Genomic DNA, 24,930 nt, shown 5'->3' on the forward strand with positions numbered 1-24,930 from the left:
CTGTGTGCCTGGTGTGGTTGTGGGGCACCGGGTCCTCGGCGGCCTCATCCAGGCGGGCGGTGGCCGGGCTCCCGACGGTCACCCTGTCTGCTCACTGCCTCCTGGGAGCCCTCAGCCTCCAGCCCGAGGATCAGCTTCCCACGGTCTGTGAGTGCCCCACCCGCCCCCGTGTGTGCGTGAAGACTCGTGTGTGCGCCGCTCACACGAATGACGGGCGGGACCCAGAAGCTCTGCCGCTGTGGAAAAAAATATCCATCTTTATTTTTTCCCCTGAAAATGCAGACAGAATGAAAAATACTCCAATAAACCTGCAAAAGCGATGCCTCTGTCTTAGTTGTCTCTGTAATTCAGCCCGTCGTTACCACAAACCGAGGCATTACAGGCTTCGTAACTGTGATTATGGTACCGTTTCCTGTGTTACAAACCGATGGTTTCGTTGCATATGAGAAACAGTGTTTTCCGTGATGAATACTGGAAACATGATCAATGTCCCTGTCGTGCAGATCTGTGGTCGGCCCGGGTCCGTGCTGGAGGGACCTTGGAGGTGGCGGTCATTACTCGTGCAGAAACGGGACCGGGGCTCTCACAGCTGGTGAGCGGCAGAGCCGGCCAGGGACCCCAGTTTCCTCTCTCTGATGTCACTCGCGCCCCTGCAGACAGCTGGGGTTGTAACAGCAGTGCCCGCCTTTCAGGCGTCTTTTGGGTTAAATGAGATAATAGGAGGAAACACACACACACAGCAAGGTCTGGCCCAGATCATGGCTCGGTGAACACAAGGGGTCCTTGCCTCCATTAGTCCTGTGAGCCTCCTCCACAAACCCGCTTCAGGCCTTCTTGAACAGGTGCTTCCCGCCCTGCCCCCCGTGTCCTGGGTGATAAATGTCACATGCTCACGAGCTATCACATCCTTCTCTGTATTTCCCTGAAACACATTTACAGCCACGGGGGACGGTCTGCAGACTTCGCTATGCGGCTGCTAGACTTTGCCTCCTGGGAGATGTCTGTCTGTGTCTCTGTCTCCTCATGTGATGCGTCCCCTCTCCTGGGACCTGGGGGCCCAGCCCCCTGCGGCTTGGACAGGCGGCACTGGCGGTCAGCTGCCCAGTGCGTGCACCGCCCAAGGTTGGTGTGACGGGTCCTTCTCTGAGGAATACGGCTGGCCGGGCTGTTGTCTTTCCCGAGCACACGGGGCGATGTGTCCCTTGGGAACAGAGGCCCCATGTGCTGCGGAAGCCCTGGCTCCCGTGAACGCCGTGCCGTGTGTGCTGGTTCCTGAGCCGGGAGCGGGCGTCGCCCAGGACTTGTCACGCCGAGAACTTCACGCTCATGAGCACAAACCGTGGGGCTTCACGGAGCCTCACCGTGCTGAGATCGTCAAAACCACTGCCTCTGCAGCAGTGCCATGGGGTCTGGGTGCAGAGACACAGGTTCAGACTTGTTTGAAGAGGGAGACGTCTGTATCGGGTGACGTGTAGGGACGCGGGCAGGGCCGCCCATGGGCCGGTGTGTGGCTCGCTTGCTGCCCGGTGAGGACTCACTCTGGCCTGAACTGAGACTGTGTTGTGGGGACACTCGGTCAGTGAGGCCGGACGTGTGGTCATGATAACACGACTATGACGGCAGTAACGATGGCCGGTGTTCATCACCCACATGCTTCGTGCCTCTCACGTTCCGAGTGTTTTCTTTCCACGTATGAATTCGTCCAGCCGTATGGCGTAGGTCCTGTGTTCATGCCTGTTTTCAGACAAGCAAACCAGCAGTACCGGGGCCGGGGTCCCATGCAAGCCCCCGGCCCCACCGCCTGCAGGCTGGGGGCACTCGGCCCTGGCGCCTCAGATGTCAGACCGGGATGGATCTCCCAGCGCCCTGCCCGCTTTCCCCTCGAACAAAACCTCTTCCAACAGGAAGCATAATTTCCTAATCTCTTGCAAACTGTTTCCTTCCCAGGAACTCATCAGGAGGTCATTGGGGAGCCCCTGGGGGCCAAGAAAGGAGCAGTGTGTCTGGGCCACGCTTTAGGGGTTCGCGCGTGGCCCAGCTTGGCCCTGGGCCTGAGGCTGGGAAGCGCCGCTCCAGGGACTGGTCCAGCCGCGGCAAGACCGGGCAGGTGCTCCATGTGGGGGCAGTAAGGTCCAGGGGAGGGGGCGGGAATGGGGGGGAAGGAAGGCTGGGGACATGTAGGGAAGGGTGAGGTCAAGAGAACGGAGGGGAAGGAGAGGAACGGCAGTGGAGTTTCTGATCCAGGTGCCGGGGAGGAGTGTGGAGTCCGTGAGCATCAGGGGGAAGAGCTCATTTTGGGAAGATGACTTTGGTCTGAAAACACTTAGAGTTTGACGTGCAGGTGGAGTTGCCCCGCAGGCATCAGGATGGCAGGTGCAGTCGTGGTTCTGGAAGCAGATTTAGAGTCATCCTCTGGGAAGCAGTCATTGAGATCAGCGTTGGTGGTCCAGAGAGGAGCCTGCAGGCTGGGGGTCCGCCAGGGGCTCCCCAGACAGAGGCTGGGGCGCAGGGAGAGCCGGGGGCCTGCATTTGAATCCCAGCTGCACAGCCCATGACCTTGGGCACGTCCTTGAGCGTCTCTGTGCCTCAGCCTGGTCACAGTGCCCGGGGGCATTTGGAGAAGCCGGTGAGGCGCCAGGGAGGTGCAGGGGTGCTGGGGGAGGGCTGGTGGAACTCCCTAGGGGTGGAAGGGTGCAGGCGAGGACACAGCGCCTGTGTTAGCTCGCTGGTGGTCACGGGGGGTTCCAGCGCCCCTCTGCGTGGTTGGCGTTCCTGGCGAGACCTCAGCACGCAGCTCTTTCTCTGACGGCGGCCGAGGGGGCTGTGAGCGTGTGGGGGGAACAGCGGGTTCCCGGTGCAGCCTCGTCCTTTCTCCTTGAGTAGGAGGCAGCAGCCGCAGGGGGAGCACGAGAAGGTGAGTCCGGGAGGAGTTTATAAAGGAGGGGGGGGGGTCCAGGGGGGACTTCGTGGGCGTTTCTGTGGAACTGGCTTTGCTTCTGACTCCAGATGCCCAGCCTTGAACACAGCGAATGGCACTAAACGTTGGAAACTCAGGAAAACTGGCCAGACGGACACAAGGAAGCCATCCTCCCGCCTCTGAGGGCGCGTGCGACTCCTCCTGGACCACCAGCAGCATCTGTCAGGTCACAGGACTGCTGAGGTCTGCACAGCGGGGGTCTGGCTGCTTAGTGGAAGTCTGAGGTTTTCTTCAAGTGCAGTGTGCCCTTATTTAGTTTTTTTTTCTGAAGATGGGTCATCTGGGGCCTGGAGGCGGCCGGATGGAGAGGGTTCTGCACAGAGCCCGGGGGCTGGGCTTTTTCTTCCTGCCGAGGGATCAAAGCTGGCAGCTGGACAAGGAGCGTCCGGGAGACAATGTGTGGGGATCACCGGGGACCCCTTGGGTTAGAGATTTTAATCTTTCCCCCATAGCGAAGGGGTTGTGTGTGTGTGATTTGTTGTTGAGACTTTAAAGGTGATTTAGAGAACAAACCGAAGTAAATGTCACATGAACTCTGCTGAAAGTGAGATGCGGGCATCTTTTCTACATGTGCACGTTTTCCCCCCAAACGGGACTGTATACATGATTTTGTGACCTGCATTTGTTGCTTAACAATTAATCATGGTGTCTTTTGTCGTCCCTCAAAAATTAATCTCTTATAAATAATTTTAACTCACTTTGTAGTGTTCTCCATTATGCATATTGCAGAATTTATTTAACTGATGTGCTGCATATCTGGTGCTTGAAAAAACAGGGGCGGTTTTTCAGGGGGTGCAAATGGCCTGATGATCCTGGAAACGAAGCTGTAATTACTCGCTGTAAAAAGTGCCCGAGGGGATCCGGTTGGTGTTGAGTGTGCTCACTGGCAGGGGACTCGGGAGCTCGGGTTGGAGCGCGTCAGGCACGCGTTCCTGGGGAGCTTGGCGCTGAGCAGAGGGGAGGGTTCATCTGTGTGCAGGTACCAGCGGGCTTCCTGGAGGAGGAGCAGCCTGCGTGGGAGTATTGTCACCAGGGGGCGCAGGGTTTTCAACAACCTGGAAGCAGGACACCCCGGTATTTTTATGGGCCATTCGCATTGAACCACACGAGGGGCGCCTGGGTGGCGCAGTCGGTTGAGCGTCCGACTTCAGCCAGGTCACGATCTCGCGGTCCGTGAGTTCGAGCCCCGCGTCAGGCTCTGGGCTGATGGCTCGAAGCCTGGAGCCTGTTTCCGATTCTTTGTCTCCCTCTCTCTCTGCCCCTCCCCTGTTCATGCTCTGTCTCTCTCTGTCCCAAAAATAAATAAAAAACAAAAACAAAAAAAAAAAAAAACGTTGAACCGCACGAATTGTTGGTTCATGTTGTTCTTCAGTTTTTCTGTTGGTGATTTTTATATTTTTCTCATTCATTTATGAAAACTTCATATATCTGCCTGTCCGTGTATATTACAAGCACTGTTTTTGTAGTTACAGTTAATTGCACTTAAGAAAAACCTAACCAACTTTTGTCCATGTTCCTGCCATTTGGTTTCATACTTCAACCTGAGACCCGCGTCTGTGGCTCCGGGACCAGGAGCAGCTGTGTGCTGGGTGATCTGTGGAGGGGGGCTTGTGGGGAGCCCCCACCCCCGCATAGGGTGGCCCTGGAGCGTGGGATCCGCGGGGTCAGCTGCCGGGTCTCCCTGCATCCGGGGCGTTGTGCTCCTCCCCGTGGAGGCTGATGCTCCCGGTGCCGAATCCAGATCCCGCCTGCTCACTGCGGCCGCGCCTGTGGCCTGCCGGGCACCCGATGGGCATCTGGCTCTGCGTTCAGGGTTCCGTGAGGTAGTGGGGGGCAGACGACCCCCGAGTCAGGGTGCCAGCAGGCGCGTGCTGCCCTGGTTCTCGTAGGCCCGGAGGGTCTCCTGCATTTACGAGGACGGCGGCGCCCCACCCCCCACCCCCCCTCCCCAGCAGGAGATGGCGGCCCGCGGCCTCACGAGGAGGACTTGGCAGGTCAAACGTGTATGTCAGGAGCCAAAGTCGCTGTCATTCCTCCCTTAGAGCAGGCGGCTGGTTCGCGCCAAGTCAGGAGAGGGCGCCGGAGCCCGCCTGGTCCTCCCAGGGCTCCTCAGCACGGGCTTCTGTCCCGAAGGGGGCAGGTTCCCTCGGGGAGCTGGGCATCGTCGAACCCGTCCGGCCGCAGGCCTGCCCGCTCGGGTTCTCCCTCCCTGAGCTCCTGCAGCTCCTGGACAGACAGACGGACGGGCCCACGGCTCACCCCTGTGGGGCTTGCCTCCTAGGAGGGCTCCTCGGAGGGCAAAGCAGGGCGGACCTTACGGCCTTGGTATGAACGAGCGTCCCAGCCCCTTCCCGCTAACTCTTGAAGGCCTACTCTGCGCCCGGGGGCTTTCCCACCTCTGCTCCTACGCAGGATTGATGCGGTTCTCAATCCGGGCGGCAGCCGGCACCCCACCCGGTTCCGCACCCCGTGGGGGGCCTCGCCTGTGTGCTGAGGCTCAGAAGGACCCGGAAGCTTCTGGAGCCTAAAGTCCTGCCGGTTCCCTGGAGCCGGGCTGCGGCGGGAAGGGTGGTGGTGGGAGGGGCCGGGCTGCAGCGGGAAGGGCGGGGCCGAGGGCTCCCATGCTCTCAGACAGGGAGTTTGTCCTTGGGACTGGCCTCAAGCAGACGCCGTGCCACTGCCAGACGCTGTCCCAAAGACTGGGCCGCGGATCATCCCCAGGGAGCGTGACTCCCGCAGGAGGGTTGGGGGCTGTGGCCGGCAGTGTGGGGGACATGCCCCGCGTGAGGGCGGCCGTGGCAGAAGGACCTCAGCTGGCGGGTTCCACGCTGTGCTTCCCGTGGCCCCTTTGCTCAAGGGCCCGCCCAGCCCCTGGCGTCCTGGCACGGCGCCCTCACGCGGCCTTTTCTGGTATCGCTGCTGTGATGACTTCTTGTCCTTCCCTTTTTTCCGGGCTCCTGTCTGCAGGACGCTGGCCCTCCCAGACTCCCCCGGAATGTTCCTGCTCCTCCTTCCATCTGTCTCCTTTCCTGAGAGATTTCCACAACTTCTTCCCATATTTTTTTGTCAAGGTGTTTTAGCTGCCATATTTTAATTACTAGGAACCCTTCCTTTTTATCTAACGGCACCCTGGTCTCGTTTCTTGTCTTGTATCTTTGAGGATGATGCTGTCATAGTTTTTTCTCTGTGGTGTGACCTAGTGTTTCTCGAAGTGGAGGCTTATGACCGTCCATGATGACGACAGGGGCCGTGTGTGCACAGGTGCCACTGGTCCCTTCTGGACCTGCTGGGCTGGAATTCAGCCACCTCCTCGAGGCAGGGGGTCCCCAGCCGTGCACATCTGCAGGGGATCCCCGGCTACACACATGGAGCAGGTCTGCTGCTCCTCTCCGGGCAGAGCCTCCGATTTCTCTCCGGGGTGGGGATGAAGCCAGCGGCCTGGAGCCGCTGTTCTTGCATAGGCGGGAGAGCAGCGGGCGGCGGTGCTGGTCCAGATTTACGCTTTCCCTCAAGTGCCTGCTTTGGGTAACGGTGCCTTTTCCCTGCTCTCTGCTGGTGCCCCCAAATCTCTGAAGTGGGGCGTCCTGAGAACGAGCCTCCGCACCTGCCCTGGAGGAGGGCACGTGGGTTGAACTGTTTCTGCGCTCATTGCCTCCCCGCGCCCGCCCCACCGTCTGCAGGACTTTTTGGGGCTCCTTGGCCCCGGGGCGCCCTCACGTTACTCTTCACGACTCTGCCGACTCCTTGGTCCACCTTCCGTTTTTTAAAAATGAGATACTTTCTGCATTTTCACTTCCCCTGTTTTCTGTGTTGTTGGGGGTTTATGCCCTTTCTGAATCCTTTGTTGTCGTTTTAGTGGAGTCTTGGGAAAGAGAAAAATTATGCACATGTTAAGTCTGACACGTTCACGAAGCCCTAACTTCACCTTAACTTATTTCAGAATAATTTTTTTGCACGGGTAACGGTATAAGATGCTGTTCTGAGTAGCTCGTGGGTGTCATCCTGCTGAGGCCTCACCCCCGCCCTGGAAGGAGGTACCGATACCCCGCGTGCGGTGGTGGAGACGCAGGCAGAGCCAGGCTGGGTAGCTGCCCGGGTGGCGAGCGGCGGGTCTGGGGGAAGTGCACGCGGGGTCTGAGTGTTAACCGCGGCCCCCGCTGTGTGTTCTTGGGGAGGAGGGCGTGTGCGCGCGCAAAGCAGGACGGCACACGGTGAGGGTGCAGTCGGCACCTGGGGGGGGTGGGCCTCTGTCACGGGGACGAGGAAGAAAGGCCACGCCGGGCCCGGGAGGAGAGAGGAAAGCAAGCTGGCCAAGAGCTGTGAGCGGCCCCGCGGTAGTGCTGAGGTGGGTCTCCCGGGGATGCGGGGCGTGCGGGGGGCAGTGTTCGCCCGGGGCGCCCGCGGCACGTGGCCAGCGACCGCCTTTGGGGTGAGAACGGGGCAGAGGGTGCTGTTGGGAGGCTCCCCCCAGCGGCCGCCTACCTGAAGGGGCTACAGGGGGCAGGAGGCGAGGGACCCAGCTTCAGACTGCGCCTCGGGAGGACGTGGTAGCCGTGGTTCCGTTTTCCCGTGGCCTGTCAGGAGGCCCCACCCTCCCACACCACCTCCCCTCACCAAGGATCGCAGAGCAAGTCACTCGGCGCCCGGGATGTGTATTTTAAAGCCTCGGATCCAAATTACAGCCTTAAAATGACTAACGACCTGTGGTTGAAGGGGACGGGCCCTCAGGAGCCGTGTGGTCTCTGTGATGAGCCGGGAAGGCTGTGTCAGGTGTCTGCGGGCCTGGACGTGGTTACGGATGCTGGGAGCGGTGAACACCGCGTCTGCCAGAGCCCCCGGTTAATTTAATCCCGTCAGTGCCTGTTGGAATTCAGGTGCCGTGTCTGAACATAGACGTGTCGTTTCTACACGTCGTGTAACGCTGCCTGCAGACGTGTGGTCACGTATGACACAAGTGGCTTGGGGGTAGCCTGGCCACACTTCCTAATCGCAGCCTCCACGCAGCCTCCGAATGTTTTATAAGCCGCATTTGCGTGTTCTATGGCTCGTACAGAGTCCCCGATGTGCCCACCTGCCTGCGGCTTCACTGAGTAACAGGCACCTGACCAGGGGCAGGGGTGCTCGGGGCTGAGGACGGGTTGGCGGCTGGGGCCACGTGGGCGCCTCTGTCCCCGCGGCTCGGCCCCGTGTGCGGGCTCCAGGAGGCCTCTACAGCTGCCGGGCTGGGATTTCCCGGAGCAGGTTGCAGGCAGGCAGGAGGCATGGGGTGGGGGAGGCTGGGGTCACCAGGGGCTCCCTGCTGCCCCGTCCATTAGTAGCTGTCTTGTGACTTCACTGTTGTTTTCAGTACAGTGTGGACGTTGTCACCGCCCTTCTGTGTGACGGGGGGGGGGGGGGTGATCCCTTGGGGAAGACGAGGATGCACACGCGGGGTGGGGGTGGGAGTCCTCGGGATCGTGTCCTGAGCCCGGCTAGGGGAGCAAATGGAGTTTTCTGCGCCGGGCTAAAGAAGGCATGGAGTCCTGTGTGTGGAGGCCCGCGCGGTGGGAGCGAGTGGGGCGCGTTGTGTCGGAGAGTCTCCACGGAGAACCTCATCTCCGCCCGTGCCCAGGGACAGCACAAGGGCCCTGGAGGTCGGCGAGGGCGTCCGGTAGCCAGCTTGGACGACCGCGCTTGCCAGGCCCTGTGTGCATTTGTGCTGGGTCCCAGCCCCTGGGGACACAGGTCCAGCTGTGTGTCTGCGGCAACAGCAGACCTTGGCGGGCACACAGGTTGGCTTGGAAAGCCAAGACTAAAGAAAAAGGGGAAAACTTGCATTTGGGGCCCCGGGTGACGGGTACGTGGGAAGGAGCAGATCTCCCCTGTGGCTCTGGGAAGCCCCCAAGGGTCGGAGCTGGATGGGAGTCGTTACTGTTACCCTTTGGGTGGTGGGCAGTGGTCACCCCTGTGAGGGGCCGTGGTTTGGGGTGCCGTGGGAGGGGAGCGGGCAACCGGTGATGTCCTAGCAGGTGGCGTGTGGGCCGGGCTGTCGGAGGCTCCGTGGAATTGCCGTGAGAACGCCCTCCCCTCAGCGGGTGAGCCACGGGTGGAGACCTGTGGTGCCTCTCGTGGTGACCATGCCGTGGGACACACCGGCGTGCGGGCACAGACGTGTTTATCGGGACGAGACCCCAGCACCCCCTGTGGGCGGCGCCCCTGGCTCCTTCCCGTCTGCACTGTTACATCTTTTACTGCAGACGGGCGAGTACATCCGTGACGGGGAGCCGTGGCTGCTGCGTGGCTGTCGCCTGTGAGACCCGCCTGCCCCCGCCCGATTGTGCGTGCAGTCTGCCCACCTGGGCCGGTGCCCCCGCGTGCGGCTCTGTGGCTCCTGGTGCCGGGTGCCGGCTGCGCGGTGGCTGTGCGGGCGGGGGACGCACGCTTCTGTTGGTGCTGCTTCTGGAGAGCAGAAGCAGCAACCTCGACAAATACTGTGGCAGACACGCCCCTTGCTATCAGCTGACCTGTTTTGTTTTTCGTAGCGGGGACTTTATTTGCTCCTTTGTTGCTCTCTGAATCTCTCTGTTTAAACGTAAAGCCTGCTGAAGACCGGCAATGAGAGGCTCAGGGAGGGATCAAGATGCTTCTGGGGCTCTTGGGACGCATAGGAGCAGGTGGGAGAGGGCAGGCCTGTGAGAGCAGCCGTCTGCAGGTCGTGCTTCTGTCAGAAATGTAGCCCCTCCCGTCTGGGGACTTTCACGCTTCCCTGAGCTGCCGGTGCACCTGCCGTCCAGGGGTTGTGGCGGCCAAACCACACAACCTCCCGACTGAGAACGTGCTTGGCATCCAGAGGGCATGATTATGAGGGTGGGTGTGGATTGCTTGTCCAAGAAATTCAGAAAGACATGGTGGCCTCCACGGAGGAGGAGTCCCTCTTCTGTGCCTTCCCTCCGTCCACCCGTCCACGCATCTACTGACCATCTGTCTGTCCGTCTGTCCACCCGGCTGTGCCCACTTGTCGATCCATCTATCCATCCGTTCGTCCATGCCTGTCTGTCCATCCATCTGTCCATCCATCCGTCCATCCATCCACCTGTCCATCAGCTGTCCACCTGTCTATGCCTGTCTGCCCATCTGTCCTTCCTTCCATCCATCCATCCATCCATTTTTCCATCTGTCCACTGACCGACCATCTGTCCATCCGTCCCATCTACCGCATCTGTCGGCCCATCACTGAGTCAGCTTCTGCTGGCCCCTCCGGCATGAAAGGACTGACGGGAGAACTCGGGTCTGGGCGGGAGCACAGCACACAAGGCCGCAGAGCGGAGAACGTGGGAGGGGGAGAGGTCGGGTGTTACTGCTTGGGAAAAGGTGTTTCCAGGTTTGGGGAATGAGACTACATAAACCATGAAGTCGGAGGAGACAACCCACAGTTATTCCTGTGCGTTTCTTGATCGAGACTGGGAGAGCTGGGGGTGAGGCTCCCTGATCAGGAGTGGAAAGCCGGACCTACCCCCCTACCCCATAGTCACAGACAGAGCTGCTGTCAGAAGCGAAACCTGCCCCAGAGGGCACAGTGGGCTGAGTGCACAGAGCAGGGGTGCGTGGAGGGAGGCCCTGGGTGCCAGGCCAGGAGCTGGTGGTCAGAGCTGAGCTCAGCCCCTGGTTTCTGCTTTCGGGGCACAGCCCAGTGATGTGGGGATTTGGAACCCGGGGGCACGAAGCGTCATGCTCAGTGTCACCAAACTTCAGGCCAACATAGGAGTTCGTGGAGGGGCGGGAGGGGCAGGACTTGCCGAATATGTCCGAATGGCAGGATCCCTGGTGGACCAGCCAGGGAGGCAGGGCAGGCCCCTGAGGCGCGGCTGCTGGGCTGTCGGGCTCACCTAGGATGGGGCTGGCGGATGCAGAGGCAGCATCGTCGGGCCCCTGTCCCTGACGGGTGCGCTGACCGTCTGGGCGGTGTGGGCAGTAGGTGCCAACAGCAGGCACGGAGGTACAAGCTGGGCAGAGAGGAGGTCCTGATAGATTCCACCAGAGGGATCTGGAACTTTCTAAGAGCAAGCGGGTGGATTCTCTCGGAGGCATCTGGACTGAGGACTGAGTGGCTAGTGGGCAGGAGGGGCTGGTGGTGACCTTGGTCCTGGCTCCGCCCCAAGACCACAAGCAGATCACTGAACATCTCAGGGCCCAGCGGCCTCACCCCCGAAGTGGAGGGTGTCCGGGCCCCTAGGAAGGACCGCGTGCGACGCGGTGCCTGAGAAGCCTTCGTGAAGTCCGAACGGTGCAGCGGCCGTGGGTGTTTGGTAAGAGTCGTACTTGGACGTCCTCACATCCAGTAGCCCGTGAGAATGGCAGATTTCTTCAAAGATTTTGGGAGAACTCTAATTACTGACAACAGGTGACATTCGGCCTGCAGTGTCCCCTCCCCATCCTGTCTTCAGAGGGGAGGGTGGCTGCTGAGGCCAGAGAGCCGGAAGGCAGCGGCTGAGAACCCGCTCTCTGGTGCCTGGAAGGTCTGGCCACGGAGGCCCCGTGTAACCTGCTGTCTCACTGAACCCTGGCGTCCGGGGACGGCTGTTCGGGTCCCCTGTCCCGGCTGCCAGGCCAGGGGAAGGCGCCCCCATCGTGTCCGGACTCTGGCCTGGAACCCCCTCGGCCCTTTCCTGTGGGCCGAGTGGGTCTGGGTCACGCCGTCAGGGTTAACCACGTTCCAGCAAAGCCATTTTCTTGGTGAAATCATAGGACGAGCCCAGCGTCGAGTTTACGGGAAATTGTGCACGTTGATGAAGATTGGTATGAGTTTCGAGTTGTTTTCCTCAGAATTCTGTAAAACCACCGTATCTCCCCGTCACCTCTCAGTATGTTTCTGTCAGAGTCCTGTCTTCTCTTGAATTTTGTCTTATGGCTAAATTTGATGAAATGATAGTATCGTTTGGGAATTCTCTTCTGTTTAAATTTACTTATTGATTTTTTTTTTAATGAAGATCTCAGCCCATGGGAGGGTTTCTCCTGACTTCCGAGGAAGACGGGGGGTGGGGGGGGGGCCACTGGCGCCACGTGACGAGAGCCGGCTTCCAGCCCCATCCGGTGGCACTCACAATTCCAGCTGCCGTGGCTCCCTCCCCCATGGCAAAACGAAGACCGAGGAATCACAGGCCCGCCGCCGCGTCGAGGAAGAGCCTGGGCTGGACGCTGTGCCGACCTTAGGGTGGTGTGGGGTCGGTGTGCGCAGCCCGGACCGTGGGGCTGTGCTGAGGCCCAGGAGCCTCCTCCTTGGTCACGTGAGGCCACGCTCGCTTCAGCCTTGTGTCCCTGGTGCTGACCGGCGTCTGGTGGAGGGAGGGGAAACCCAGGTGTCCTTGTGGTGGGGGGAGCGGGATGCTGGCTTCCAGCTGTTCTTCCCGGGGTCCTTGTCCTGTGGTCACCGGGCGTCCTGCTGGTGTCCACGCCCAAGTCTGTGGCTGGGGACCTCACGCCCGGGAGGTTCCTCGGTACAGCTACCTGCTGCTGGTCTGTCCTGAGTCCTGTCCCCAGCTCGTATTCTCTCCACGGCAGCCCCCGCACACCTTACGTGGCCCCAGCAGGTCCCTTCCTGCCACGTGGGAGCCGAGAACCTAGCCACTACCACGGCGTTTCCCTTCCGTGGCGGACATCTGGCGATGTTGAGACACCTGCAGGGGTCTCCTTCCCTGCAGTCTCGGGGGGTGCAGGAAATACGAGCCCTCAGGACCTTGGTGCTGCCTTGGGCACCCCTGCTCTTCCCCAGCGTGGACGGCTGTCCACTCCCCAGCCTTTGTTCCGAGGCCTCCTTCCCTCTCCTGGTGCCGTGCTCCACACCACGGGGACGGGCCTGGTGGCTGCCGGGAGCATGACTATAAGGGAATGAAAATAACACCCGGTGAGTGTTTTCAAGATACCATTCGTGTTGCACAAACAAACAAAACGTGGTCTGTGTCCATGACAATATTGCTTCAGTCAAGGAGACAGATTCACAACCACGGATTCAAATCGTGTGATCGATGCACAGCTGCCATTGCAGCCTTGCACGCTACCCACACACGTGCACACTCATTCACGCACACATGCATGCACGCCACCCACACGTGTGCACCCACACACTTTGACAAAGCAGGAAACTGAGGCCCAGAGAGGTTCATTGACTTGCCCTGCCTCAAACAGCTGGAGATGGGCTGATTCGGGGTTGACAGCGGGTTCTGGCAGGTTCTGCTTCCCTTGGCCGTGTGTGTGCTGCCCCCAGGACACTGGAGGAAGGCTGGGCCGGGGACCTGGTGGGGGCGGGGGGGGGCTCTGCCATCGCCGTCCCTTTGGCCCTGCTTTTCAGTGGGAGGGCAGCCGCTGGCTCAGTCTGCAGAGGTGAGGTGTGGGGTGCTCCCGGATCAGAAGGTCATGCCCTGTCCCGTCCTGCCCCTGACACGGGAGAGCTGGGCAGGCTCTCGTGGGAACCTCTCTCTTCCGGAGCCACGAGACCTGCTGACAAGGGACAGATGCAGAGAGGAGACAGAAGGGACTCCTGCGGAATCCCACCAGCATTTTTCAAGGTCAAAATTGAACTCCTGCCAGAAGTTTCACACGGAGTCAGGAGGGAGCTCATCGGGCTGGCGGTGCCTGGAGGCCGTGCTAGCGCCCACAGGACGGGCCTGTCCGCCGTCACCGGGGCTGGCAGAGCAGGACTCGCACCCGATGCAGGGACTGGAGCCCCTGCCCATCCCGCCGCCTGCCCTGCTGCCTGCCCCGCTGCCTGCCCCCAGCACTAAGCGTATTTATACCTTATTTTCTTTGCTAGTTGCAAATGTGCCAGCCAAGCTCCTGACTTTATTGAAAACCGTGAAGAACTGGGGATTAAAATTCAGCGGGAGGAAGCTTGCCCCTGGGAAGGACATTGATGCTGCGGAAAGGCCAGCTTTCCCAGCGCCGGCGACAGGTGGACCGTCCCAGCCACTGCTGGCTCCTTGTGAACTCTCCGCGTGCACGTTCCGGGCTTGCCGAAGACAGTGTCCCCCAGGGGAGGTTGCTGCCTCATCTGGTGAAGGCAGAGCCTGCCAGTTTAGGAATCTTGCTTTCGGGCCCGGAGGCTGAACATCAGGTGCTCGGGGGTCAGGGCAGCCCCAGGCCAGCCGCAGCCGAGCAGACCCCGGGGGCGAACGGGCTGCTCGGCCTCGTGAGAACCGGACTCAAGTTCTAGAGAAGTAAGTGAGCAGCGTCCTGGGTGGGCGGGAGAAAAGTGTGCCATGGGCTGAGTCCCTGTCCCCAGGCTTCCGGAAGGAGTGAGTGGATTTCAGAACACAATCTCTCCGGAACCAGGCTGAGGTCTGACACGGCCCAGGGGCGCACCTGCTGCCCACCAGGCTGCCTCCCGGCTCCCAGGCCGCTGGCCTCAGCTCCCCCTTGCCCTCGGAGCCCTAGCAGGTTCCAGGGTTCAAGGACCCCGTGGGGTGGTGTGGGGCCACGGCCTGCATGGCACACCCTGCACTGGCGTCTGGAGCCGACCACCCCCCCCACCCCACCTGCCAGCAGCCTGGCCACGTGATTAAACTGCATCTTCACCGCCCTGTGCCCCACCCCACCCCCCCCAGGGCAGACTGACGCCACGTGCCTCACAGCCCACCTCTGACCACACGGTTGGTGTTTGGGCTTGGCCTGCTCCATCCTGGGTCATCTTGTCAGCTCTCCGGGGACCACGGACGGATAAGGAGGACACACATCACTTGGGAAGTCCCAGCTGGAAGGCGTGCTTAGGAGCTGGGGCCGGGCCAGCCGGATTCCCCCCCTCCCCCACCCACTGCCTCAGCTGGCCTCCTCCTTGGCTGGCCCCCCCACTTCCCAGCCCCCACTCCCTCTTGGCTGCCCCACACTTCCCAGCTCTCTCCTCCCCCTCGGCTTCCCTCCCTCCCCCCTTCCCCTCCCCCTCGGCTTTCCTCCCTCCCCCTTCCCCTCGGCTTCCCTCCCTCCCTCCCTCCTTCCCCCTCCCCAGTGGCTTACCTCCCTCCACCCCCCACCTCCCCCCTCAGCAGGTCACCACCACTTGCCTCCTGGTAACACCACCCCCGTTTCTGAGTTGAAATGACCCAGGAAGCCAGATCTACCTCTCTTTCCAACTGCCTGGCTGCAGGGGGAGGGGACATCGAGCAGACGGGAAGATAGGGATTTTCCTTGGGTCTTGGGTGAGGGATGAGGGTCCTAGCCGCACCTCTGTGCCTCCGATCCAATCCTCTGCCCTTGGGACTCAGTTTACCAATTCAGGGCCTCTCAAATTGCATTTGGGTTAGCCCTTCAGTGTTTTCAAAGCGTCGGGGTCCTTACTTCTCTGGGCGCCCCGCAGGTCTGAGATGGACAAGGTGATTCCCAGTCCCTCTTTTTCAGGCACGGTCACGAGGCTCTATGGAAGCTTCTGCAGTTTGCCGAGGGCCACGTGTCACTGAGGCGCTAGAGCGGGCCAGCGGCCACCGTGCCCCCACCCCCACCCCCAAGCAGAGTGAGCGATTTGACACAGATCGCCTTTTTCTCGTGCGGAGCGGAGGCCAGATCTGCTCCTGGCCCGGCCTGTCCTATTTGCCAGCTAATGAGGCAAACTGGGCTCCATGAAAGATTAAGCAGCAGCTGCTCCATTTTCTTCCTGTCCGACTTTGAAATTGTGACGGGCGCATCTGCACGGCGGCTCCAGGTACGCTGTCTGGGCCCGCGGGATCCAGGAGCCCTTAAATGCAGCCAGAATCGTGCGGTTTTTTTCAGGCTGGCTCGTGTGCAGTATTTTGAGCACCACCATTCAGGACCGAACCATTAGCCGTGCAGACGAAGCACAGAATCCCTGCTCACCCTGTTGGCTCTAATTCGTAATACTTTCTGGGGTGGGGGGGGGGGGGAGGCGCCACCACACCTCCTGGCTGGAATAAGTGCAGAGATGACATTAGCAGATGATTTGAGTTGGGAGAAAACTAGCAGGCAGCTCAGCCCCGCCCCCAATGCTGCTCTGTTAGCAACTAGCACAGAGGTGCGGTGCCAGCCTGGGGTTTACCCGCGTCCTGTTTTCTGGCCGGTTCACGCTGGTCCAGGCTGCACTTGGCACTCGAGGGAGGAAGACTCATTTGCTTCTATGTTACAGAGCTTTGGGGATTTTATAAAATTTTGCAAGAAAAATAGTAACAGTAAAACCCCGGAGCCTGTTGCTGAATGAACAGATGCCTGCTTGCATTTTTCCTTTGCATTCATCTTAAATTAACTTATTCCCACACGCACCGCTCACAAAGCCCCCCCCCCCCCCTCCGTTGCCGCTGCAATTCTGTGACGTGAGTGAGGTGGAAATCTGTGACGGAAGGGGCGTCTTTCGATGCCCTTTGGTGACTGATTTTGTTTATGAAGCAGAGCTGCTCATGAGCTCCCCCAGGCTGCCCAGGGAACGTGTCCCTTCATCCTCCACATAGCGTTCAGCTAAGGTGAGGGAGAAGCATGCTCGTTTTGGGAGCTGGTGGTGTTTCGTCCAGCCGTTTCTGGTCCACGTCCTTTCTTCGCCAGCGAACTCCACTGACGGCGTATTTATAACACAGTTTCAGAAATTAGGTGATTGCAGCTAGGATGTAACGGTTCATTATCAATCCCGACCAGACGGCGGTTTTATCCCCGGCATCCATCTGTTTTGCTCTCCTGGTCGCACCGTGCCTGGCCCGAGTGCACACGTTTATTTTCCACATGCAGGGGACCCTCCCGGGGGGAGAGCCGCCGGCCTCACCCGCGGCATTTCGGGGCTGGCAGCCAGACCCGCGGGACCCTCTGGCAGGGAGGTGTTTTAGGGACAGCACTAAAGGGATGGTATGTGATTGATTGGCAGGCGGCTCTGTGGAATTTAATATCCAGCGACACACGGCTGTCCTCAGCCCGGCGTCCCCCTGGCGGAACCTCCCGTTGTGCTGTTTGCAGTCTCTGACACTGCGTGCCTGTGGACAGCCCCGCGGGCTCTCACCCACCCCAGCTTAACATCCCCTTGCCACAGGGATCATAAAAAAATAACGTGTTTCTCGATTGTGAATATTCATTGCAGAGAGCTTGGAAAATACAGACGTGTATAAAGAATAAAACGTCAACTCTCAATCCCAAGTAACACAGGTAACGTTCGGGCGTCTCTCCCTTTTTTTTCTACAAACGTGCATCCCTCTTGTGTATTAAAGACAAGGACCACGATGTGCACGCTGTTTTGTGTTTTGTCTTCTTAATCAACTGCATATGTGCAGAGTTGGCCCATAACCATTAACACTTAATGATTGGAAAATCTTCAAAGCCTGACTTTAATGGTTTTAGAGCGTTTTATCATAGGAATGGATCGCACTCGATCATCTTGGTTCAGGTGCCCCACGAACAGGTGCTCCTGAGAAAGTGCCGCGTGACCCACCGTCTGCAAGTAGGGGTCTCTGAGGTCGTGCGTGAGGCCCCGGTAGGAGAGCGTCGGGGTGCACGCGCTTGCCACAGCCGCCGGCCGGAGCCGTGCTGTGTCTGCACGACAGTCCCAGTTTGCTGCCGCACTCGGCCCTCCCGGCCTGGTCCGAGGCACCGGCCCGCGGGTCTCCGTGAAATAAAATGCGCAGCCTTTTTATGCCTACGCTGAGAACCTTCCTTCCTCCCTGCGCCCGAGGCCACAGTGAGGCCGGCCTGTCGGTCCCGGCTCCCGAACGGACCGGTGCTGGCGCTCAGGAGACGCTGCGGATGTGAGTTCGTGAGCAACATAGTTGGTGCAGGGAAACCAGATGCCTGTGCTTCGTGGGCGCTAGAGTCCGTCATGGGAGAAGGCCGGTCCTTGGGTAGAGTGCGTCTCCTCCGTGGGGACGCCTCCCCCTGGGGCCTCATTCGCTCTGGAGTAGCGGCTCCCAGGGTCCCCCCTCCGTGCTCACGCCAGACCCACAGCAGGGACGAGGCTCCGCGCGGAGGAGACCGAGAGGCAGGAGGGGGCACATCCTGGATTCTTCTAAATTAAGTGTGATGTCCTTGGAGCCCTACCGGCCTGGCTGATGAGCAGTTCGGTCAGAAGTTCAGGAGTGTGTGTGTGTCTGTCATGGGGGGTGGGGCCGCTCCTTCTCCCGGTCCTTCCAGGGTCATCCGGTCCTGGGCGCCAGGCAGGGAGGGCGCTGGGTCATTAGGCCTTGGCGGCTGCCAGGCTGCCTCTCCAGCTGCCGGTTCTACGGCCGGCATCTGGGGCCCTGCTCCTCCGGGCGGCTCAGGGTCCCACCCCGCCCCCCCAGAGCACGCCAGGCCCGCCTCCCTGGCCCTGCAGTGGCCTCTGCCCCCCTGCTGCCCAGCGAGAAGCCCCAGGGACACAGGGAGCCGATGGCAAATAGATACACGGCGAGGAGCGCGTGGAGGGGGGAGGCCGGTGCACCCGCAGGCCGTGCCGTCATCTGTGAGGTGTCGGAGCACGTGTGCACCGTGCGTCCCCATGATTCTGATTCGCTTTGAAGCCCTGCTGGCCTGGCGCAGGAAGCTGCTCGGGGCCTCAGCCTGCCGGGCTCAGGTGGTTGGCAGAGGGCGTCGAGCATCAGGAGGAGGATGTTCCCACGTTTTATGGTCAGGAAAGAAGAGGAGAATGACAGGCTCTGCCCAAGTCGCTTGGAACAAATTCGTGTTGGCATCGTGACTTGGAGGAAACCCTCCATATTTAATGACCTGCCCGCCCCCCCCCCCCCCCCCCGCCACGTGTTTCACTGGAGGTCAGCTTGGCAGCGGTCTGAGGCACAGGTGGGTCGGGTCAGGGTGCCCATCGTGGGGCACATGGCGTGGCCTCCCCGAGCAGGCAGAGACCTGGGGGGCGGGTCTCTGGGACCCCCCTCATTCGGAGCTGTCCCAGTTTATGCAGCCGGTTAAACTTTTGGGTCTCACATTTCCCAGCTATTTTGGGTGACTTCTAAGATTCCTTCCAGCAGGAACCTTCTGTAATTTCTGCATGGCTGAGAAGTTGCAGCTGATACATACGTGCGTAGTATTTTATAGTTTTCAATGTATTTTTGTAAAGATCCGTTTGACTTAAATAAGCTTGTGAAGGAGATGTGCGACATACGTGGTATGTAGCGCTCGTTACTGCTACGCGCCCGGCCCTCCGTCAGACGAAGGGTCTGCTGACCCGGAGCCCAGCAGTGGGTCAGTGAGCAGCGTGGTGGCTTTGACCCACGAGACCGCTGACTCCCAGGGGACGGAGTGGAAACGTGGGCAGCTTTGCCGTGGAGACTCTGGTAGGCGGTGGCAGGCGAGACTTCCCTCCAGCTAATCGTCTTGAGCACAGAGAGATGAGCAGACTGAGACGGAGCCCCGAGCTCTTTGCTGCTTGACGAAGCGCGCGGTGGGGTTCACCTGCAGACCCGTCGGGGAGAACGTGGCCCCAAGTCAGCCAGCGCTGTGTTTCCGCCTTATTTCACAGTGTCTTGCCCTTCCTCGCTGTCCCCGAGCCCTGAAAAGTCTGGGCGGCCCTTGGGAATGTACACAGAGATTAGGAGCCTCACAGGTGACCCGGACCCCAGCTTGCCATGAGCCTTCGGCGGGGAAGGGGTGCCGACACGTGGTATTTCCAGAAGGACCGTGTGAGGCTAGGGCTGTTTATTAGCAGCTGGATTTTCATGAAGTGACTGTGACAGCCGATACCGCCAACTGTTGTATCGATCCCGCGGGGGGTGACGTGGATGAAACGAGGTCGTGTGTGCACTTTGGAAACTGAAGTCCTGAGCACGTGGAAAACGGCTTTAGTGTTGTCCTACAGCCATCGCTCACAGAAACGAAAGGACATTTGAAGTTTCAGAAACAAAAAGGGCCACAGGCACTTTGAGAATGTATTCTAGAAATTTCTTGTTTTTCTAAACCTTGACTCGTCTCTTGGGCTTCCATCCGAGGGCTTGTGCTTCGGGGGGTCGTCACCAGTTTTTATGAGAAAGAGACTAGACATCCTGGAATTTACAAGTGGAGGGAGAGGCCGTCCGTGCACCTCACTTAGTGACAAGACCGAGCTGCCTGTCGGGGACACAGCTGGTCACACAGACAGCCTCCTTATGTTGGTCGGGACTCGCTTTAGAAAAGAGTCATGTTTGTAACTTACTGATCAGTTTCACAATGTTTCCACGTCTTTGTCAGACGTTGTCAGGTAATAATCCTGGGTTTACGGCAACTACAGCATTTCCGTGCCCCGTCTCCTGTCGCAGAGAGAGACCCTCAGAGTCTTCTGGGGGTGGTTTTCTGTGTTGCTTTATTTCAAACGTTTAAAGGCTTATTCTGTTTTGCCGTGTTGTAATATCGCAGCCTGGGATAATCGTGTCATGTTGTTGGGCGAGCATTTGTGGAGCGGTATTGAGACTGGGGTGGAAACCACATTATGAGTTAGTACCGTTATCCGTTTCATTGGAGCTGAAACCGAGAGAATGAGTTTAGGAATAATTGGGTAATCAAAGTGAATTAAATCAAGAGGGGGAAAATGTCAGTCTGGCATCAAACGGGGAAGCGCTACACTTCCACATCTGTGGCCTTTATGCATTTTAATCAAGTCTAAATTATGCTATTAAGACTTATTTTTGCTGCATTTCCTTGCTCAGACGCAGCAGACTTTGTATTCATCTCTGGATAATTCTGGAAACATTGACGCATTCCCACGATTTCCAGGGAAGAGCCACCTGACGTGGTGGCCACCCAGCTGCTCGGAGCTGCCGTTAGGTTCCCACCGGGTGTGGGGTGCAGGCCGTGGCCCCAATGTGGGTGGGTGCTGTGTGGACGTCATTGCGTGGCCCCAGGAAAGTCGGTGTCGGTGGGGTCTGCTTGATGTCACTCTGCTGTAACAATAGCGTGTGGGCCGTTGGGACGCAGACACCGGGCCACAGCAACGTGCCGGGTCTTGCTTTCTGGCATCTTCGCTGTGTTTCCTGGGGTGCGCTGGGGGTGGGCGGGGATCCTGCCTCTCCAGTGAGAAATCTGTTTAGCCTAATTAGTAATGGTTTTTTCCGGATACCTCTTAAATCTGTAAAGTGATAACATGCTGAATTATGGAGTGACACAGCCCCACATTCACAAACACAATTAACTTAGAAGCCTTTGGTTTGCTTTGTTGAATTGTTGGTTGTGTGTCGTGTCTGAAAATTTGTCTTAAACCTGTTCGTTTGCTCTGAGTGCTTTCTCCGTGTTTTCTGTGTGGTTTTGGTTGGACTCTCAGGTCCCCAGGAATGTGGCTGTCCTTGTGCCAGGGGGAGGGGACAGCGCTGGGCAGAGGGGACAGCACCGGACGGGCCTCCCCAGGAACCGGCTGCTGGCTCCAGAACAGAGGTCAGTGCCCAGAGCGCCGGCCACAGCTCTCCCCTCCAGGCTCGGCTCCTAATTTACAGAAGTCAGAGTCTGCCTGTTTAAGGCTCACCCGTTGGGCCAAGGGCAGGACTGTTGTGCTCATGCCCAACAGTCATTTACAAAGACTCTTAATCCTAGAGCATCGTAGGAAACAATCTTGAATATTTTTGGAAATTAAGGTGGTTCTAGGAAATCAGGAGGTTACCATTTTATGAAGCTCTATGTTTTTGTTCTTTAGGGAAGTGGTTGAATATTAATGTAACAGCTTACCTTCACTTATTATGCACTTGCCGTGTGCTAGTCATTGCTTTATGTCTATGCCTCATCTAAATTACACAATAGCCCTAGAAGTAGGCACTTATAATAGCCACGTTACATATGAAGAAACACAGAGAGGTTAGGTAACTTGGCCAAGATCACACAGCTAGAAAATGGCAAAGTCAGGATTCAAAGCACACAGTCTCACCCCACAACCTGTGCCCTTAGGCATCAACTATGTCATTTGAAGCAACTGTATGTTTTCAATAGAATGACAGGGCAGGGTGTATTTAGAGCAGTGTTTTTTAAACCTGTTTGACTGTGAACCGCTGAAACAGATGTATTTTACATTGCAGACTAACAGCTAATGAAACCACACGAAACGGTCCTCCCGTTTACCCTGTGAGAGCCACTCTGACTTTTCCTTTCTATTTCATTTCCAAAAAGTGCCCGTTGTGACCCTTCAAATAGGTCTCGTCATACCGTAAGGCCACAACATGCAGCTCAACCGCTTCTGACAGTCCTGGATGTCAGCTCACTCTTCAGGGGGCCTGGGCTCGGTGGTTTGTGGAGTGAATTTCTCCCAGTGCCCAGCGCTGTGCGATGCTTCAGCATATAAATAGATTATAGCAATCCCCTTTTCTCCTTCTTCCCTTTTCTTTTTAAAAACAAAGAGCTGAAATGCCATCAAACACGGAGATTGTTTCGACTGGAACAGAGAGGGTCAAGAACCACTTAATGACGATCTTGTGAGGGAAATGCGGGTCACGAATCAACTTTTATAAAGCGAATTACGTTTTCCCGTAGACTTTAATTGTAACTGTGACAGTGTTAGGTTGCCATTTCTACCGAGTTCTGACTCTGAGACCTCCTCTAAGTCCTGCGAGGGCCTTCCGTGGCCCACCCTGGCTTCTGCAGGGGAGGGCGGGCCTGGGACGGGCCGGCCTCCTCCCTCCCGGTGAGCGGAGGCATCCGTGGCCGCCGGGGGCCACCTTGCCTGGTCCTTCCAGCCTTTCCCGGCACGTGTCCGGCGGCCCCCGGACTGTCTGTCGTCGGGGCCGGGATCCTGTGCGTGTTCGAGCTCGACCTCGCCCAGGACAGGCCGCCAGGATGTGAAGACGACGTCCGGGTGGCTGTGCGGTGGCCGGAAGCTTCCGGCGTGCCAGGCGGCTCCGTGTCATCGACCTGGAGCGCTGTGTGCGCGGACGCTGGTGTCGGGGGTTGGTCCGTCTGCCGGCCGGTTTTGCTTCGTGTCGTCTCTTCCGTGTTGCTCTTCTGTTGCTGCACACACACCGCCAGTTCCTGTGCTTCCGGGATCCGACAGGCTGTCGGTCCACGCGCTCGCTCAGGAGATGAGCTAAGGGGCGCCCGGGGGGCTCAGTCCGCGAAACGCCTGACTGCTGGTCTCGGCTCAGGTCGTGAGCTCACGGGTGTGAGGTGGAGCCGGGCGACAGGCTCGGCGCTGACAGCGCAGCCTTCCTGGGACTCCGTCTCCCTCTCCCTCTGCCACTTCCCGCTCGCTCGCCCGCTCCCTCCCTCCCTCTCCCTCTCAAGTAAATAAAAATAAACTAAAAAGGTAAGCGAAGGTCACTCTGAGGGCAAAGGATCTCGGAGGCGGCGGAGCTCCAGGGGCGGAAGGCGCGGTGAGCGGGCGGTCAGACGGGCCTCGCCGCGGTCTCAGGGCCTGCCTGGCTTCTGGCTCCACGGGCCGGGCCACCCAACCTCCAGGGTCTTCAGAGTAGGACGGGGTGAAGGTTTTCCCTTCTGGTGAAGAGGCGTTCGTTCTCCTGTGAGATGCTCTCAGAGAAACCCTGTCCGCAGAGAGAGCGGATTCGGCCCAGGCGAAGCCGGGTCTGTTCAGACCGACGGAGGAACGTCCTCGTGGTGCGGAGAGGGACTCCCGGGGCCCGCGACCTTCCCGCCTTTACCCTCGTCTCTGAGGACAAGTGTCCCGTGCTGTCCAGGGCCAGTTCCGCCTCAGGAGCCGCTCGCCGGGCCCCGGCCGCGGCCTCCCCGGGAGAAGGCTTCGGCGCCCGAGTGCGGCACCCGCCATGCTGTGGTCAGTGGGAGCTCGGTGACCGGCTCGCCGGGGTCCGGGTGTTGTGGGTGACGCATCTCGCCCGCACCGTGCACCGGGACGTGTCAGTGCTGTGGGACCACGAGGGTTGTGTCCCACTGAGGCACTAACAGTTCACCACTGCTGTTTGCTCTGTCCTGTCCGGACAGCTGTGGAGACCCAAACACGTTCACGAACGTCCTTTCCCTCAAAGACTTTGCAGAGTCGTGAAGACGTGAGCCAGGAGAGGCCCCGTGGGCGGCCGTGGGGGTGGCTGGCGTGGAAGGGGCTGTGGGGGGGTGCATGGGGGCCGGGACCCCGAGCCCGGGTGTGGTTCCAGCCTCTGCCCCCAGCCCAGCATCCCCCCCCCCCACCCCAGACACCAGGGCTCTGACCCCGACCCCTGGGGGGTCTCATGCCCACCAGTGACACTGACGGGGGTGCTGGGGGCTGGGCTCGGTGCTGCTCTGGATTCAACTGCAAACGTGCAGGCGCATCTGTTTAAACTTCAGCGGGGACGCCCTTTCCTCGCTGGCCCCAGATCCTCTCACTAAGCGAATGCATAAAAAATCAATTTTTGTGTCTGTATTCTGTATCTTCCTGCAAAGACTCACACAGCAGTTTACAGAGGGATAGAGCCGGCCCCGGTTCTAAATTGATTTGGCTGCATTGGATACAGTCCTCCTTCCTCCAACATGACTTTTCAGTTATGATAAAGCCCAAAGATTGCTTTTCACGCCTCTTTTGGTTTTAGGGTTCTTTCTGGACTTCTTAGGGTGCTCACGGCTAAACTGCCTGGTGGGTTGACTCCAAAGTAGCCAGACGGGAAGTCAGGACCCCCGTGAACCCGGGGTTTTGATGCATGTCTTTGTATGTGAAGGACCCTCGGGGCCTGCTGCTAACTTGCGGCTGGAAGAAAAGGGAAGGAGGAGATCTTTCCTCCTGTTCCCCCGAGGGCCAGGGCACCAAGTACAGAGCTTTCTGGACGTTTCCTGGGGCCACAGCGCTGGGCAGGGACATCAGTGCCAGTGGAGGGGACGCCGGACCGGGGGCTGTCACAGGCCGGGACTGCCCACCAGGCTGCTTCCTGGGACTCGGCTCTGGAGAGAAACAATGTCCCCTGGGACGAGGGGTCGACTGGCTCTCCTGTCGTTCACGTCCTTAAAGTGTCCGAGTCCTTTAGGAAGATGGCACGAGCCTGGGACCCCGGGAGGGAACGGGGCCAGGAGGAGAGGGCTCTCCCTACTCCCCCCTGCTCTCTCACACACGTGCGTGCACGCACACATGCGCACTCACACGCACACATGCACACACTCTATAAGGAACTGGTTCACGCGGGTGTGCG

At 59.1% G+C, this 24,930-nt stretch overlaps 1 protein-coding gene and 1 long non-coding RNA gene across 4 annotated transcripts in view; both read left to right on the plus strand.

The window, feature by feature from the left end:
- The window catches only part of SUSD4 (sushi domain containing 4), a 95,024-nt gene that overhangs the window by 15,004 nt on the left and 55,090 nt on the right, over positions 1 to 24,930 (plus strand). The gene's annotated exons all lie outside the window — the stretch shown is intronic.
- On the plus strand, positions 2,282 to 3,674 carry LOC128778881 (uncharacterized). Its single transcript, XR_008424734.1, has 2 exons — positions 2,282 to 2,914; positions 3,007 to 3,674. It is a non-coding gene; the product is annotated as an uncharacterized LOC128778881 (long non-coding RNA).

This window comes from Panthera pardus, unplaced genomic scaffold (assembly GCF_024362965.1).
Source record: "Panthera pardus isolate Hobbes unplaced genomic scaffold, ASM2436296v1 HiC_scaffold_21, whole genome shotgun sequence".
Taxonomy (NCBI): Eukaryota; Metazoa; Chordata; class Mammalia; order Carnivora; family Felidae; genus Panthera; species Panthera pardus.